The following is a 17,172-nucleotide window of genomic DNA, read 5'->3' as shown; positions in this document are numbered from 1 at the left end:
ATGAAGTTTGTGAGTATTTTCTCTGGAAAACTCTCACGAGACTATAACTCATCCACTAGGGAATTTCTTGTGGTTTAAGGACTTATTGTATATGGTCAATGCAATCGCAAATGCGAAACGAGATTGGTTAAGACCACATTTTTTGCCACTTATCTATTTTTATTTTCTCATCTTTGCTTGAGGACAAGAAAAATGATGTTTTGGGGTGGTGTGATAAGCACCCAAAAGTGTGGTTTAAACCCCTTAATAGTATTTGACTTAGGCCAATTATGTTTATAATAAATAAGAGTTAGTATTGTTTACATGTTTTTGTGTATTTCAGGTCTTGAAGCTGTTTATGTGCTTAAAGACGTCATTTTGCATGGAAAACGAGTCAAGATGATTGCTAGAAGAGTTCTATGTTTAAAACCCAAGAATCAAGAAGAAAAGGCTTTTTCAAGCCCAGTTAAAGCTGGGAATTGATTTTAACCATGTATTGGGTGACTGGGTATGAACAACACGAATTAATGGGGACCATGTATTGGGTGACTAGGTGTGAAATAACATAAGTTGTTCAAATGATCATGTACTCTATTATTTTGCCACTTTTAGTTAAAAAAACCTTCGTGAGAAATTATTATCCTCTAAATCCTCATAATTTCTTCCATTTCAGGTAAAATCCTCCATTGTTTAACAGTGCGCGTTCTGAAAAGTTTGGTGCTATTTTTTCCTTCCCTTTGGGTAAAATCCTCCACTGATAAACAGTGTGAATTTTGAAGCTTGGAGAATTTCCAAATCCTCACGTTCCATTCCTCTTTGGGTAAAATCCTACATTGTCTACAGTGCGAGTTCTGAAAAAGAAATATCAAACATGGATCTTTACAAGTTTGAGAATCCAAGCAAATCTTATAGTAAGCCACAACCACTAACAAATCACTCATCTATCAACGAGAATAGTGTTGAAGCTTTATCACAACAAGGTACTAAAAATGCAGCCATAGAGGTGGTAACAGTACCAAAAAGTCTTGGGCATACTCCTAGACACAGGGAGGAATCAACAAGGAAGTCGTATGTTGCGACTGCGGCAAAACCAAAGTATGGTAGGAGTATAGATGCCTCTTCACTTCCAACTCCAGGAATGCAAGGTGAGTACCCAACAATTTGTCTGATTGAAGAGGAAGTTGACAGAGGTATTCAGTACTGCTTAAAAACACTAGTTGGAAGGCTCGACTTGGTTAAAATAGATTTGATCAAGGTGAAAGCTTTGGTTGTAGAAAAATGGGCACTGTCGGGTGAATGCTTAGTAACACCCTTGGGAAGGGGGTACTTGATGTTTAACTTTGACAAGGAAGAGGATTACATAAAACTTTGGGAGCAAGGATCTTAGCTGTTCGATTCTCAAGTTCTGCATTTGAGTAAATGGACCCCAAATTTCTCAACAGAGAAGGAAACCCAATCCCATGCGATGGTTTGGGTTAGATTTCCTGGTTTGAGTCTAGAATATTGAGAAGTCAAGAACTTGCTGGCAATGGGCAAAACTCTAGCACTACAAAAAATCAGTCAATAAACGATGGCCCTTATCTGTCATTTTAGGACAAAAACGTGTGCTTTAATCCGTTGTTAGGGCCGTCATAAAAATGGCTGTGGTTTTTGAAAAACGACGGCCCGGGGCACTTGTTTATCCAATAATACAACGACGGCTTTTAACACTTGTTTTTTAAACAATGGCTATTGACACTTGTTTTCTATAAGTTCGTCCCATCTTAAAATGTACATTAACGACATCCTATGGCCGTTGTTTATTAATAATCATATATGTTTTTTGGTGCTCATTTTAGTACCTGCATTCCCCCGATAGTCATTTTAACCATAATATGAACTGTGCATTGTAACTGTATAAAATTAAAATGGAATACAAGTACTGAACAAAAGCACAAAAGATTCATTTAATACTTCGACTTTCACCAAAGTCAAACTCAAGTAAAACATTTGTATATACAAGTGTCTTTCATACAACAAATAAATTTAAATTACATGAGTATAAACTTTTCACCATCGAATGATACCACCCACTTCAACGTCACCAAGGTCTTGAATCTCGTCCACCATGTTGTAGTATGCATTTTGCAATAACCCTCACAATCACCAAGCAGTCTTCCAAAACACAAGAACTCTACAACAAACATTTTGCGACTCACATGATATAGAGATGGACTCGAGGGAACCCAGCAAGAGAACTCCCGTCTGATACATATAACAAACTATCTAACTCCAATTTCAGCAAAGTAACATTTAATATAAAGCCTTCAAATACTCAAATAACAAGGAGAGAGGATCACCACAGCCATGGACGCCACCAAGTACTATGATTTCAATTAATAGTTTCACTTGGTGTTCATGTTGGTCTGGTCATGATGGTAAGCATATGATGATGCAGGTCTGAGGATATAGCTTCGACTCGGGCAGATTTGGAGAGTTGAACACCTTGCAAATACGTTGTTCACCCTTGCCCTTTCTAAGCATTAACCTAATTGTGGCAGCATGAGCTAGCACCTACCCCCTTATTGGTTTCCTTGGATCAAAGAATGAACACACCACCACCACGGATGACATGATATGCTAGATGTTATAGTCTGAGCAGTCTTTGCTAATGAGATAATGGAAGGGAAAAGATCCATCCATTTGTTCTGAAAATAGAAGTACATGTCTAATCATAGGCCATGCAAGACATAGGTAGACTGAATTTCAACTATTGGAGTCGGAGAATCACGATCCTACTTTGGATATAACATCATGTTGCTCTTCATATATAGTAGACATATTTAATCCAACAAAATCGAACAAGAAAGAATATGACATAAAACAAAAAGATTACAAAAAAAAGGCAACTTACTTTTAGTGTGAAATTTGTTCAACACTAAAGACTATGAACTTAACAATCTATCTAGAAAGTATCACGTATTATACAACTTTAAATGTACATTTCTTTGAGATTGAGAACTTACAACATCTAAGAATGCATCAACAAGAGTAACTAAACTAAACCTTTCCATACTAAAGCGTTTCACCTTCCAAATTCTTTCTGTAATTAACAATTTTGAGCCCAGAACAAAGCCAAAGTGTGGTGCAATAAGACTAAAATGTACTTACCATTCATTGTCACTTGAATCGCCTAGCTAGCAATATATTTATAAACAGAAATATTGAGCAAAGGAATAAATAATACCTCTTCTTTGAGTCAGACATTTTCAAACCAAAGATGTTGTTCATTGAATGACATTGAATGACATCGAACCTCCACAGTTAGGACAGGATATGCTCCTCAACGAGGCTTGTAGCCTAAAGTCCTCATTTTTTAGGTTCCCATTTTCGGCTTTGAGTATCACATTCTAGCTTCTATCTTGTTGTGCCTAAATAAACATCAAACATAACAAGATAAAAAATGTTGTGAAATTTAAAGTAACAGCAAAGCTTATATTGTGTTATCACATTAAGTAATCGTTAAACAGGAAGAGGCACAAGAATTGGTCATTAATGAGAATCAACCAAATAGTTGAGCCAAGGTAATGAGCTTAGCTTTTTCTCAATTCTTATCCGTCCATAAGTTTATTTTTGGTACGCATGGATACTATTGTTTCTTGGAAAACGTGCATAATAAAGAAAGTAGAAATGAAAGCTAAGAACACCCACCTTCATCCGAGTTTGTCGATTTTGGAACCATAACTTAACTTGACGAGTTTTAAGTCCAAGTTCTTGGCTGAGTTTCTTGGCCTATGATAGTAAAGAAAGTGTGCTTCATGTGTAGGTAAAAAAGGTGAGAGATACTGCAACTCTGCATACATCTGCCAAAAGATTGAATAGAAGAGTGTACAAAGTGCTGTCAGACTTTTATAAATGAATGTACAAACATTGAAAGAACAAAATCAGAGGTTCAAATGTCCACCATATTATTACCAAATGAAGGGAGCCATCTGATCTTAGAGGTTCAAATCTAACAACAAGTGATCTGATCTCCATGGGAATCTACATAATTAACAAGAAAAAAAAAATGACGCCCATCTCTCTCTTTGGCTGACTTTTGTTAATTTTTCAATAAAAAAAATAGAATAAAACTAATGATTTACATTGATTGGGACCCATCAGCTGGTTATGTTTACCTGTCAAGGTCCTGAATCTGTACAAGTGTACATGAGCTGAAAATAATAGCAAACAAAGGATTAGAGATAAACACCATAAATGAAAAACTAATTATTAGTGAAATAGTGCCAAAGTAGAGAGTACAAGCTAAATGTGCAACTACAACTGTCTTTAGAATACTAAAGCTTAACATTATTCAAATTTGATGAAGCAAGGAGTAAGGAATCGATAAATACAAATCATAAGGTGTTAGATGTGCAAAGATAAGAAAGTGCTTCTTAATTTCCTATAATGTCATGGCCAAAATCCTTCCGACTTTCTGCTTGAGATGTGTACACGCCCTTACTCACACCTTGTGTTCTTGTACAACAACAATGCCATGTCAAGCAAAAAACCAAAACTAGTATTAAACTGTTAGTTATGTGTTTCACCAACCTGAAGGAGATAATAGAAAATACAAAGCCCATATGGATCTTCGCTACTCGCACATCAACAAGTGACCCAACCTTTGAAGTAGTAAATGAGATGTGCTCATTCCATATCACAATGTCAAGCTCCCGCCTCCCAATATGATAAGGAATTATTGGCCGAGTTACTATCGCCTTCCTTCACTATTTGAATCACAATTCCACCATTTAAAACCCATCCAAATCTTTCACACATACATTTCAACTACTTAACTATATACCTATCCAAATCATTTCTCCGCATTACAAACCCAATATGAGCTGCAACCATAAGAGTGGTCTTGAAGACACCAAACTCATTTGTTAATTGTTTCAGACTAGCCTAGTCACAAGAATCAAACTCCCTTTTTCTTCAAAGCAAAGTTACTGAGTTCTCATCAGATTATGTTCAAATGAATATATAGTTAGATAATAATAGTTATTCAATATGAGAAATTGCACTAATACTTATGCCGCTCAATACATGGAACCTTCATGAATTCTACAAAAAACTCAAGTTCCAAGTAATATTCACAAAAAAACATAAGGATATAAACTACTAGCCTTAACGTAAAAATGAAAGAACTTCTCTAACTACTAATGAATATACTAATTGAATAACTTTTAATCAAATATATAAAAGAAAAAATAACTTTAATCACATACGGATTAGAACTTTCAAATTTCAACCAAAATCAGAAAAAGATATTATAACTAATAGTTTAAATTGGAAACTGGTATATCCATACAAAAAACATGCACAATTACAAGAAAGCAAAACATTGAATACCTTCTATTACATAGATACGAATAGCAAGCAAAACTTTCAAATTTAAACCATCTAACTTTGAGCTTAAATTCGCAATATCAGATAAACAAAGTGTTGGCTACAGTTGAGAGAATACAAAGGGTTATAATTTTTCTATAAATTAACCAAACAAGTAAACTGAAATTTCGAAACTGGACTTTTGAAGCTAAATTTACCAGAAAAAATTCAGGAAAAAACAAATCAAACCTTGAAGAAGATGGGAGATATTGGAACTTGTCTCCTGAATTCCAATCTTGAACCAAAATTCTGAGAACCAAAACATCACAAACATTGAATTCGACCTTTAAATCCTCAGCTACAATAATAAAAGTGAAGAAGAAACAAGATTGTCTTACTAATTTCTCATATCATAATTCATACCTCTATTAGTTAACAAAAAAACAACGTGAAATTGAATTTAACTCAAAGTTCAGTAAAGTTGAACTTTGTAAACTCAAATTGATGAAACAAAAGGAAAATTTTACACAAAAACACGAATAATCGATTAATACCCTCGAACTCCCTGAATAGATAAATAGATGAGGTAAGGAAATAGAGGGAGTACCTGAGAAACGTGGTAAATCTGGCCTGGGTGTGGAGTTGAGATATAGTTGTGGCCTTTGGTGTGGAGTTGAGGCGGAGAGAAACAGTGGCGGCGTTGAGAACTAAATTTTTCTGTTTGTTGTACTTTTTCATTGGGTATGAGGGTGGGAATGAGCCCAGGGAAAGCCCACTCGCAGCAAACAGAATACAACGGCCAATGAGTCCATCAATGACGGCAAAAAACACTCATGATAGAACAAGGGCCATTAACCGTGGTTTTTGCCCCGAGACTGATGTCGTTTTTTAGCCAAAATGGTGTAGTGTAGGTCATCCAATGCATGTGGATGAAACCACAACAATGAGAAATCTTGGGTACTTTGCGAGTGTCTTAATTGACATTGATCTCTCCAAACAAATCCCAAATAAGATCTGGGTGGAATCAAAGAAACATGGAGTTGCCTTCTGGCAAGAAATTCGCTTAGGAAAACTTCCTAACTATTGCACCCATTGCAAAGGAGTTAGCCACACGGTAGTAACTGTAGATTTTTGAAAAAGGATATGGCTCAAACAGGAAAAATAGTGGTAACTCAGTCTGTGGGTGAAAAAGGACAAGGGATGAGAGAGAAAACCATGACAAGAAACCAAAAGAATAAATGGAAGAAAAAGAACAGAACAGTGAATGTGGACGTTCCTAACTCTGAAACTCAGCTATTGATTATGGAAGAGCATGTGCCAAGGAAGCAAGAAGCTGAAATGGCAGAGGGCAATAGAAGTGAAACTATAACCACAGTAGTCTCAAACCAGCAAGGCCAGGGGAGATAGTGGTGGTTTCGGGAGGCAGTAGGATGAAGAAGAACCATGTTCAAGCGGAATTGGGAACTGACAATGAAAATGGCGTAACTGTGGGGGGAAGCTGTAGGAACCGTTATGGTTTCAAGTCATCGACTACAAACCGTGAAAACCAATGCGCAGCGGAATAAGGGTGTTCACGATTTTGTTTAGGAATCATACCTTTGAACAGCTGTGATATCTCTGAGAATACGAATTCTATGAATCAACAACCTCTTGATCTTTTATTGTATTCCTATCCTTGGAATGTACGTTGTGTGGGCAACGATCTACCAGCCCTTTCTTTCTCTCTTTGCCTCTCTTTAGCAATCACTTAATAATTCAGCCAAGAGAAAAGGGTTTCTTTATATAGGCTACAACAGGGACCATGAGGAGAAATTAGGGTTAGGTCTCCTGACGGGTTTGGGCTTCCCATGTTCACCCAGAACACACAGCCCAAGTCCGTCAACAAATGGCTTATTCCACTAAAGGCCATTGTTACACTACCGCCCTAATCCCAAATTATGTGTATTATGGTTATGGGCTCCATATTATATGCTCGTTGATCTCTCCGTGTTAAGATATCACATTTCCGTTAATTAAGTCAAGTTACTGACAACTATATTAATCAACTTCTTATGTCCTTGAGTAGTACCAATCAACCTTATTGTCATGTCGGATTAAATCCACCTATAGGGTTTACATGAAAATCCTTATGAGCTCCTCAAGGGGACATCATCAACCCGACTTCTTACAGGTCATAGATTCCTTCTATAATCATCAGCATACCTTACATACAATGTCATTACCCAATCTATTGAGTTTGTTGATTCACAAATGAATCTCACTCATTGATAATTTAAAGAAATGTACACTGCACGTAAGTGCCCGTTATTATATCTGGATTAAGAGGACAAGCATCCATAATAACAGAGGTGTTTGTTCTCTTATATAGTCAGTATAAAGAGAAACAACCTCACTTGGTCATGTTCAATACACACAAAGTGTACTAGTGTAATCATGTAGTCAAGATAGACTAATACCAGATTATACTACAACCATACCAATGGTTTGTCCAAATCCATCTAGGTTGTGAACGTTTACTTATACTTTATAAGGTACTGATGATATGATCTTCTGTGTGTCACCACACACCATATCATCTATAACATAAAGTATTAGACGCATGCATATAACTCATAACATATATAATATGCATAACATTTGCCCATATGATTCTCATTCAAAATATAAAGAATTAGAGTTAATACAAAAGTAATGCTTTTAGTATATAACCCTATCAGAAGCTATAAAGCCCAATTCTGAATTTATGGGGGTATCTGTTTCACCAGTCCAAAGTACTGGAATGGTTGAAACGCAAAAGGATATGAATAAGGAACACACTATAAAGGATGTTAATGAGAGACATAATATGGAAATGGTTGAGACTATAGAAAATGAACAGAGAGAACCTGATGACATGAGCCAACATAATACTCCTAAATAGCACAACCCAAACCTACAAGGTAACATATTTCAAGCACTGGAGGAAGCGGACAACCTCTTGGAGTCAAGAAAATGGGCGGATCAGTTGGAAAAGGAAGATGAGCAAGTTAAGAACAAGCAAGGGTATAAGCCTATGTGGCAGGTGCAGGTCCTATCCCCACCTTCTACTAGGGCCAAAATCTCCAAATAACTAGTAATCATGAATACACTATTTTGGAATATGAGAGGAATAAGAAGACAAAATCCTTGGGCGTACCTTGAGGAAATTGTCAAAGAATATAAACCATAATTCTTGTGTATTACGGAGCCACTAATAAGACCACCTACTAAGCTTTCTTTAGAGCTTTGTAGATTGTGATTCAACTCTATGTTTTTTGCATAATGATACTCCTAGTAAAGTGGGAAATATTTGGGTTTGTTGGAGGGAGGGTACTGCAGTGACTCTGTGTGTTCTCTCATAACAGCATATCACAATGAAATCTAGAAACCTTGTTTTGTCCTTTGTTCACACCAATAGTGCATATGGCATCAGAAGATCACTCTGGTCAGAGCTTACACAACTAGGATTGGTTGCTAAGCCTTGGGCTGTTGTGGGGGATTTTAATATAGTGTTTGCAGTAAGTGAGCGTAAAGGATGGGGTATTCCTAGCTTAGCAGCTATGTCAAACTTTAATACTTTTATACACTCAAATGCTCTGTTCGATACCACCTCTATGGGATTCAAATACTCTTGGTGCAATAAAAGAATGGGGAATAGAATAATGTACCAAAAGATTGATAGAATGCTTGTAAACCAAGGGTGGATTGATGTCAGTGCAGGTTGGCGAAGTAAGATTCTGAAAAGAAGACATTCCGATCATTGTCCGATTGTTGGTTGGAATATAAAAACTCAAAACCTTCAAACATTCCCTTCAGATTTAAGCAAGCATGGGGTCAACATGAAAATCTGAGAGAAGTGGTAGAAAGGAGTTGGAAGGAGCCTTTGCATGATGCCCCCATTAAAGCAGTGGTAAAAAAGTTGAAAAAACTCAAATTAGTTCTCAAGGAATGGAGTTGGAGGGTCTATGGTAATACGCAACAACATCTCAGAACACTTGAGGATGAGCTTGAGAACATCCTTCAAGAGCAGGAACAAGATCCTTTTAACTATGAGTTACATAACCAAGAGGTGAAAAAGGCTACGGAGATCTAAGCTGCTAAAGATGTGGAAACTATGACACTTAGACAGAAAGCTAGAGTTACTGAAGCTCTAGAAGGGGAGAGAAACTCAGCATATTTCCACGCCACAACAATGATGAGATTAGGTAAGTCTCAAATTGTGGAGATCCAAGATGCCCAAGGAAACACGCTGACGCAATAGGCAGAGATTAAGAAATTCATTATGGAGGCTTATGAGGAAAAATATAAATACTCATAAGTGAACATGAGCCCAATCCTATTAAAACTCATTCCAAAGCTTGTTACAGCTGAGGAAAATGTTACTCTCACTACCATCCCCACCATGGATGAGGTCAAAGAAGTTGTGCTTGCCATGGATGCTAACAGTTCCCCACGCCCATATGGCTTCCAGGGTTTATTTTATCACTCTTTCTGGAGTATAATTGGGGAAGATGTTAACAAAGCTATCATTTCATTCTTTAGGGACAACACTCTCCCTCAAGTTATGAATTCTAGTTTTCTCGTCCTATTGCCAAAAATAGCCAACTCCATTACTGTTAACCATTTCAAACCTATATGCTTAAGTAACTTTCTCTTCAAGATTATCACTAAAATTCTTTCTTTAAGAATTAAGCATATCATAAGCAACATTATAAGTGGAGAGCAATTAGCCTTCATTAAAGGACAAACAGGTACAACAGGCATTGCTTTGGCTTCAGAAATGATGAATGAGCTGGACCTAAAGAAAAGGGGTGGAAATGTGGTAATGAAATTGGATATCCCGACCCCAAGCATTTGACTCACTCAGTTGGGAGTTCCTTCTTGAAGTCTGTAAGGGGGATTTCCTGTCATTGATTAGATGACACATGTATGGGAAATTACCCAGGACTATAGATGTCCAGAATGAAACGCTAACTATCATATCAGTTCTGTGAGTAAGTGATCTTGTGTTTATCCCGAGTGTTTAGTAAGTATGTGCCAGGCACATGACTAACCGCCTCTAAGCATAACAGTTCTCCAAGTCGTTAGGAACTGATATGGACAGTTCCTGAACATAAGGAAATTGAAGAGGGCAATATTTGATGATAAGGAAGGAATCATAATGACATATCTTTAAGAGTTACCTTTTAGATATAATCTTCCCATATACGATGGGATATTATGATCAACAAGGAAACCTACCTCTAATAAGATATGGTCTAGATTCAGACTTCCATAAGGAGAGGATTCCTAATAGGAAGGTAGAGTCCAAAGATGGAAGGGAACTCACAAGCGGTGAGGTTAACCCTAACCCTATGACTCCCAAAGATCTTTCTATATAAACCATAGGAATTCGCTCTTAGGAACTACACAAAATAGGGTTTGATTCTCCTAAATAAACAAGGAGATACGTAAGCAGCCGCCAGGTTGTTCAACCCTGAACTCTAAATCATCTCATCCCTTCTCTATTAAGAAAAAAGCTCCTGAATCACAAGGTACGGAGGAGGATCAGGGGATACTTAGAAAATCCCCTACATCTTGTGGCGCTGCCTGTGGGGACGAAAGCAGGTAAACATTCATTTCGAACAACTGATTTAGATTAAAAACTTTTACCATTGTGTTAGCAGGAGCAAAGAAAACAAAGGGTGGCGCTACCACGTGTAACGTCACTGTTAGAGAAGAAAAGCACGAGATGCCTGAAGGGGAGGAGGATGTCGGTCACCATGATGCGAATAATCCCCTCCAAGGACCTGTGACCAGCACCGATGGACTAGTTGCTCCCGGTGCAGGCCCTAGGAACAACGCTCAAGAAGAACGTCAAAATGGTGAGAATGTTGTTCTCACCAACCCAGAGTTTGTTCAGGCGAGCCAGGTGGTACAATCTCTGGAACAGTAAAGAATCAACTTTGAGTGAGAGTTACAGCTGCTGATACATTTGTATCAATCTGACATGGGGAAGGAGCCACTCATCGATCTCGATGATGATGGCCTTCCAGAAGGTGGTCGTGCTAGGAACTCAAGGCGTGGGGATCCAGTTCGATGTGAACCATCAGAGTCAAAATACAATAAGTCGAATGAGGACTCAGATACAGCATCAAAGCCGGAATCAACTGACTAGGATTGTGACTACATCGAAAAAGGACCCAAAACAAAAAAACTTTCTACAAAAAGAAAGTGCATGGGAAACTGAGAAAAATGACCTGATCCATCAGATGCATCGGATGACAGGCAAAGGAAGAAAATTCAAGACTCCCTTGTTCAATCCGCCATAATGGGGGCAGGTAGATCTCCTTTCGCATCACGAGTAATGAGGAAGCCCTATCCCCACGGTTACAGATAATCGAAGTTCAGTATCTTCAGTGGCAAGTTAGATTTGGTGGATCACATATTCAGATATCGTGCTACCATGGGACAATATGAAAGGTATGACCACGTCATGTGTCAAGAGTTCAAAGCTTCCCTGTCTGGATCTACACTCCAATGGTACCACAAATTACCTGAGCGACAGATCAAGTCCTCAGAAGAACTATTTAGGACCTTCATAGACAGGTACTCGTGCAACAAGCACCAACCAAAATAGATCAATGCACTGTTCAACATTAAGAAAAAGGACGGAGAGGCATTGAGGTCCTACATGCAACGATTCATGGAAATTCCAATCTAGATAGAATCTTGTATAATAGGTTTCAAACAAGGGTTGGATGAAAACAATGCCTTATTCGGGTCCTTCTCCAGGAAACCACCCTGTGATTTGGAGGAACTCTTAGACAGGGTTGAAACTCATACAAGATGGGAGGAGGATGTCCTGAATAGATGTCAGGAAGCAAAAAAGACTAATCGGACAACCCTTATGGTCCCACGCGAGGGGAATGACAACTCTTCACCTTAAAAGCCAAAGAGAGACCATCATCGTGGTCTCCAAAGGGCTGAATCCCCATCCAAGGGACGAATGCCCAGAGGGCAGTACTAAAATGTGGCTAGTAATGTAGATGGAAAACCACAAAAGAAGCCGCAGATGGAGGGAGCTGAAGAAGCTCTTCCCTTAATGGATAGAAACTTTGCCCTCTTACCAAAATGCCAGACGAGGTCCTGAACTCGATCAAGAACCAGAGTTACCTCAAGTGGCCAGCTCCACTCAAGCCAGGCTCCCTGGGTACCAGAGACCATAGGACCTATTGCGAGTTCCATAAGAGTAAGGGTCACACGCATGCGAGCCTTGGGACCTCGAAAAATGAACTACATGATCCGATTGAAAGGGGTATTTGAAAGCAGTTTTTTTAAGCACGAAAGCGGTGAATGCAAGACGTTCCCAAGGAGATCGACAAGTCGGTTCGGGATCCTCTGTAATGGACCACTCAATGGATGGCTCCAGATAAATATGATTTCAGGAAAAGCAAGCAAACGAAGTGGGAAGGTCACTAAAAAGGGTGCCTGATACCAAATGTGCATTGCCAAGCAAATAAGGATCATGAATAGCGAATTGACTACGGGTGCTCAAGTCAACGCGTTACCCTATGATAAGAGCCCAAAACTGTAGTTTTAACCCCTTAACAATCGTACTTTTAGACCAATTATGTGAATAATAAGTAAGAGTTAATACTGATTAGGTGTTTTTATGCATTTTAGGCTTCAAAGTCCATTATGTGCAAAAATGTGCCACTTTAGCGAGATAAAAGAGCAAAGGTCGGTTGCTAAGGAGTTCTATGATTAAAGGCCAATTTTCAAGAAGACAAAGCCTCTGTAAAGCCCGGTCAAAAGATGAAAAGTCAAAGTCCACGCGGGCAGAAACAGTGCACAAAGTCAGTAAAACTTCCGAAGACCATATCTTTGGACTCAGACCTCGGAATTGGGCCAACCTTACATCAAAACAACCGGCTCGGAAAGAGATTTTCAATGGTCCAAGCTTTGACCCAATCAGAGGAGCAAAAGTGGACGAAATGTTTGTCGAAGCCAATTGCAGCTGAAGAGCCCATTTTGGACTAAACAAATTGGGTTTTGGGCCCGATTATCCGGCCCAAAACATGGCTCCAAGCCCATGCACGATTTTTGGATCTGAAAGTATAAAAACAAAAGCTTGACTCTTTGTTAATGGTAGATAGTTAGGTTAGAAAATAAATTAGGTTAGGATAAGAAAAGTAGCCATTAAACCTTAGTTCTAGATCTAGTTTTAGATTAATTAATTAGTTTTTATTCTTGCCTTAAATTCAGTATTAAATTATTGTTATTGCTATTCATTAGATAAATAAAGTTAATTAGTTCTCCATAATCTAGTTTCATTTTCATTTATTTATTAGCTTAAATCCTTAGATTTACTTATTTGTCATTATTAGTTTAATTCAATTATTGCATAAGTAGTTTCGAATTGAGTTTAAACAAGTAAAGTTCAAATCTTTATATTATGTCTTGTTTAGATTCCATGAGAAATGATAGTCTTATGATTCTCGGCTAAACCTCTATTAGAGGGGGTTGAAAAACCTTGATGAAGCTTGATTTCGATTAGCGTAGAATAGTCGTAACTTCCCATTCAACTCTAGAAGTAATTAGTCCACCATGAGAATGGGGTTGAATACTTCACATGCTAGATGTTAGTTGGTAGAGTTTACCATGAACACTAGGGATTAGGAAGAACCAATTGTTTCTAGAGCAGTTCAATTCGGATTACTTAATTTATCGTCATTAGTAAATTAAGTCGAAGTTAAGGTGGATTCAAATCCCCTAATTCCTTATCATTGAATCATTTTAGTTCATACCTTGTTATTTGAATTATCGCGTCTTGTTAGTATAAATTGAATCCGTAGTATAATCGTAGAATAAAAATTTCACATAACACATTACTCTCACCATTGTTCTTTGTGTTTGTTCAATTGAATTTGTTTAAGTCTTGAGAGTTAAGAGTGGAACGATTCCGTACTCTATATATTGCATGAATATACATGTGAGAGTAGGAAATAAAATATTGATACCGTAAGAATAAGGTTAGAGTAATCTAATCTAGTTTTTACGGGTTATCACCCTACAAAAATCCACTCATCCTTTTCACTGAGGCCGACTGTCTCAGCATCCAGAGTCCACATAAGGATGTATTGGTTCTCACACTTCCTTTTAGATATTACGATTTGCACTGCATATTGGTTGATCTGGGAAGCTCAGCAGATGTGTTATACTATGACACATTCAAAAAACTATAGATTCCGAATTCTGAGATGGTCGCCACTAACTCCAACTTGTATGGATTCAGTAGAGACAAAGCTTTAACAGTTGGGGAGATCCAGCTACCCATAGATACTGGTCCGGTAACCCTCGTCATAAATTTTGTTGTGGTAAAAGCTAACATACCCTATCATATGATCTTCGGCAGGACCTAGCTACACAGACTCCGCGTTATTCCCAACACCTATCACCAGTGTCTAAAATTCCTACATAATAGGAAAATTGAGACAATCAGAGGAGATCAGGTGGCTGCCAAAACATGCTACACTCTGGCGACAAAGCAGTCCCTACTCCCTTTTGAACCAATGGAGGTGGGGCAATCCGCCAAATAACAATTACAGTTGGATCCCCCTCTCTCGGACCTGGTCCTAAGAGAGAGGGAGGATCCCCCCCTCACTGGAACCGTTAGAGGAAGTGGAAATTGTGAGAGGAAGCTCGCCAAAAACCACTTTCATCGACACCTTATTGAGTTCTGAAGAGTGTCAGGCTCTAATACACTTCCTCCGAGAACACAAAGACATGTTTGCTTGGTCATTTAAAGAAATGCCAGGAATTGAACCCCATGTGGCATGTCACTGGCTCAATGTCCGCAGTGATGCAGTAGTAATCAAGGAGAACCCGAGAAAAATAGGTATTGATAGATCCAAAGCCTTAAAAGCCAAAGTTGAAAAGCTAAAGGTAGCTAATTTTGTCAAGGAAATCAATTTCCCCACCTGGATTTCTAATATTGTCTCAGTACGTAAGAAGAATAGGTCATGGAGAATCTACATCGACTTCATGGATCTGAACCGCGTATGTCCAAAAGACAATTACCCTCTACCACGGATTGACAAATTGGTGGATACAACGGCTGGACAGGAACTGTTATCTTTCACAGATGGGTCGTCTGGCTATAACCAGATCCCATTGCATGAGGAAGACCACAAGCATGCTAGTTTCACAACCGATGATGGCTTGTACTGTTATCAGGTCATGCCGTTCGGACTAAAAAATGTGGGAGCCACGTACTAATGTTTGGTAAACAAAATATTTGAAGGATTGATAGGCGACATTGTGGAGGTGTATGTAGACGATCTCTTGATCAAAAGCCTAAGACATGGAGATCATCTCTCCCACCTGCAACATGCATTTGACATTCTTCAAAAGTATCACATAAAACTCAACCCTGCAAAATGTGCTTTCGCTATCTCATCAGGGAAGTTTTTAGGGTACCTGGTTACCAAGCGAGGAATCGAGGCAAAAACATGAAAGAGGTTCAAAAAGTTGCAGGCAGGTTAGCAGCTCTGAACAGGTTCATCTCTAAGAGTTCAGATAAGTGCAAACCTCTGTTTCAGTTACTGCGAAAAAAATACCTCATTTGCATGGATAGAAGAATGCCAAAAAGCATTCGATCAACTCAAAACATACCTGGGGGCACCACCGATCCTTTCCAAACCAGTTGAGGGAGAAGTTTTGGGTCTTTATCTCTATTCATCTGACTACATTATCAGTTCTATACTGATACGTGTGGACAAAAAGAAAGTTGAAAAACCTGTCTATTTCTTGAGCCGAACGCTCCTACCATTAGAGACAAGGTACCCTAAGCTTGAAAGAGTCGCTTTAGCCATTATTTTTGTGGCGGAGAAATTATGACCATACTTCCAGTCCCACATTATCAGAGTAATCACAGAGTACCAATTACGATCAGTTCTGTAAAGGCCAAACAGGTCAGGAAGGTTAGCTAAATGGTCCGTGCAACTGTCAAAGTATGATATTATCTACGTCCCACGAATCTCTGAGAAGGGACAGGCACTAGTAGAATTCTTGGGAGATTTCCCAATGACATACACTGGGTACGACTCAACAATCCCAAGTTCAGATGATAGCATCCTACCTGAAATCCCACACACCCATCCAGACCCTTAGGAGTTGTGCTCTGGGTGGCGACTGTTTGTGGATGGATCTTCAAACGATAGAGGCGTAGGAGTTGGAGATGTGTCAGTTACTCCTGACAACATGTGACTGGAGAAATCCATCATGTTAGGTTGGAATGCCTCTAACAATGAGGTAGAGTATGAGGCGACACTTGCTGGCCTCATGATGGCTCTTGACTTGGGCCTAACACACCTCACAATTTTTAGTGACTCACAGCTAGTTGTGTTTAAAGTCGATGGAGGTTATGAGGCCAGGGATGAACGAATGGCTAAATACTTGGAATTGGTAAGGGGACTTCAAAACAAGTTTGAGAATATTCAGTTTAATCAACTACCTCGATCAGAAAATTGACACGCAGATGCTTTGGCATATGTTGCCTCAATATTGGGCAACAACGAGTCTCACTCAATCCCTATAGAATTCTAAGACAAACCTAGCATCTAAGCACTCCCTGTTACAACAGTTTATGTTATTCCAGCCACCACACTAAACTGGATGGATCCATACAAGTCTTACCTCAAGGACAAAACACTCCCAGAGGATAAGAACACAGCAAGATGTCTGCTCGCAAAGGTACAAAGATTCACCCTCATTGAAGATGATCTTTACAAGAAGTCATTTCTGGGACCTCATCTCTGATGTCTCTCCCCAAACCTCGCTGAA

The 17,172-nt window shown here is 38.7% G+C and overlaps 1 long non-coding RNA gene across 7 annotated transcripts; it reads right to left on the bottom strand.

Moving 5' to 3' along the window:
* Positions 1 to 3,675: 3,675 nt before the first annotated feature.
* On the bottom strand, positions 3,676 to 6,082 carry LOC147510447 (uncharacterized). Of its 7 annotated transcripts, none has more exons than XR_015216793.1 (5): positions 5,936 to 6,082; positions 5,578 to 5,686; positions 4,104 to 4,172; positions 3,923 to 4,002; positions 3,676 to 3,821 (listed from the first exon to the last, which is right to left on the bottom strand). It is a non-coding gene; the product is annotated as an uncharacterized LOC147510447 (long non-coding RNA). The 7 variants fall into 7 exon arrangements; XR_015216792.1 differs by having other exon boundaries at positions 3,934 to 4,002; XR_015216791.1 differs by having other exon boundaries at positions 3,934 to 4,002; positions 4,137 to 4,172.
* Positions 6,083 to 17,172: the final 11,090 nt, after the last annotated feature.

The sequence above is a fragment of the Coptis chinensis genome, chromosome 3 (assembly GCF_015680905.1).
Source record: "Coptis chinensis isolate HL-2020 chromosome 3, ASM1568090v1, whole genome shotgun sequence".
Taxonomy (NCBI): Eukaryota; Viridiplantae; Streptophyta; class Magnoliopsida; order Ranunculales; family Ranunculaceae; genus Coptis; species Coptis chinensis.
This window is presented reverse-complemented; position numbering and strand designations above follow the sequence as displayed.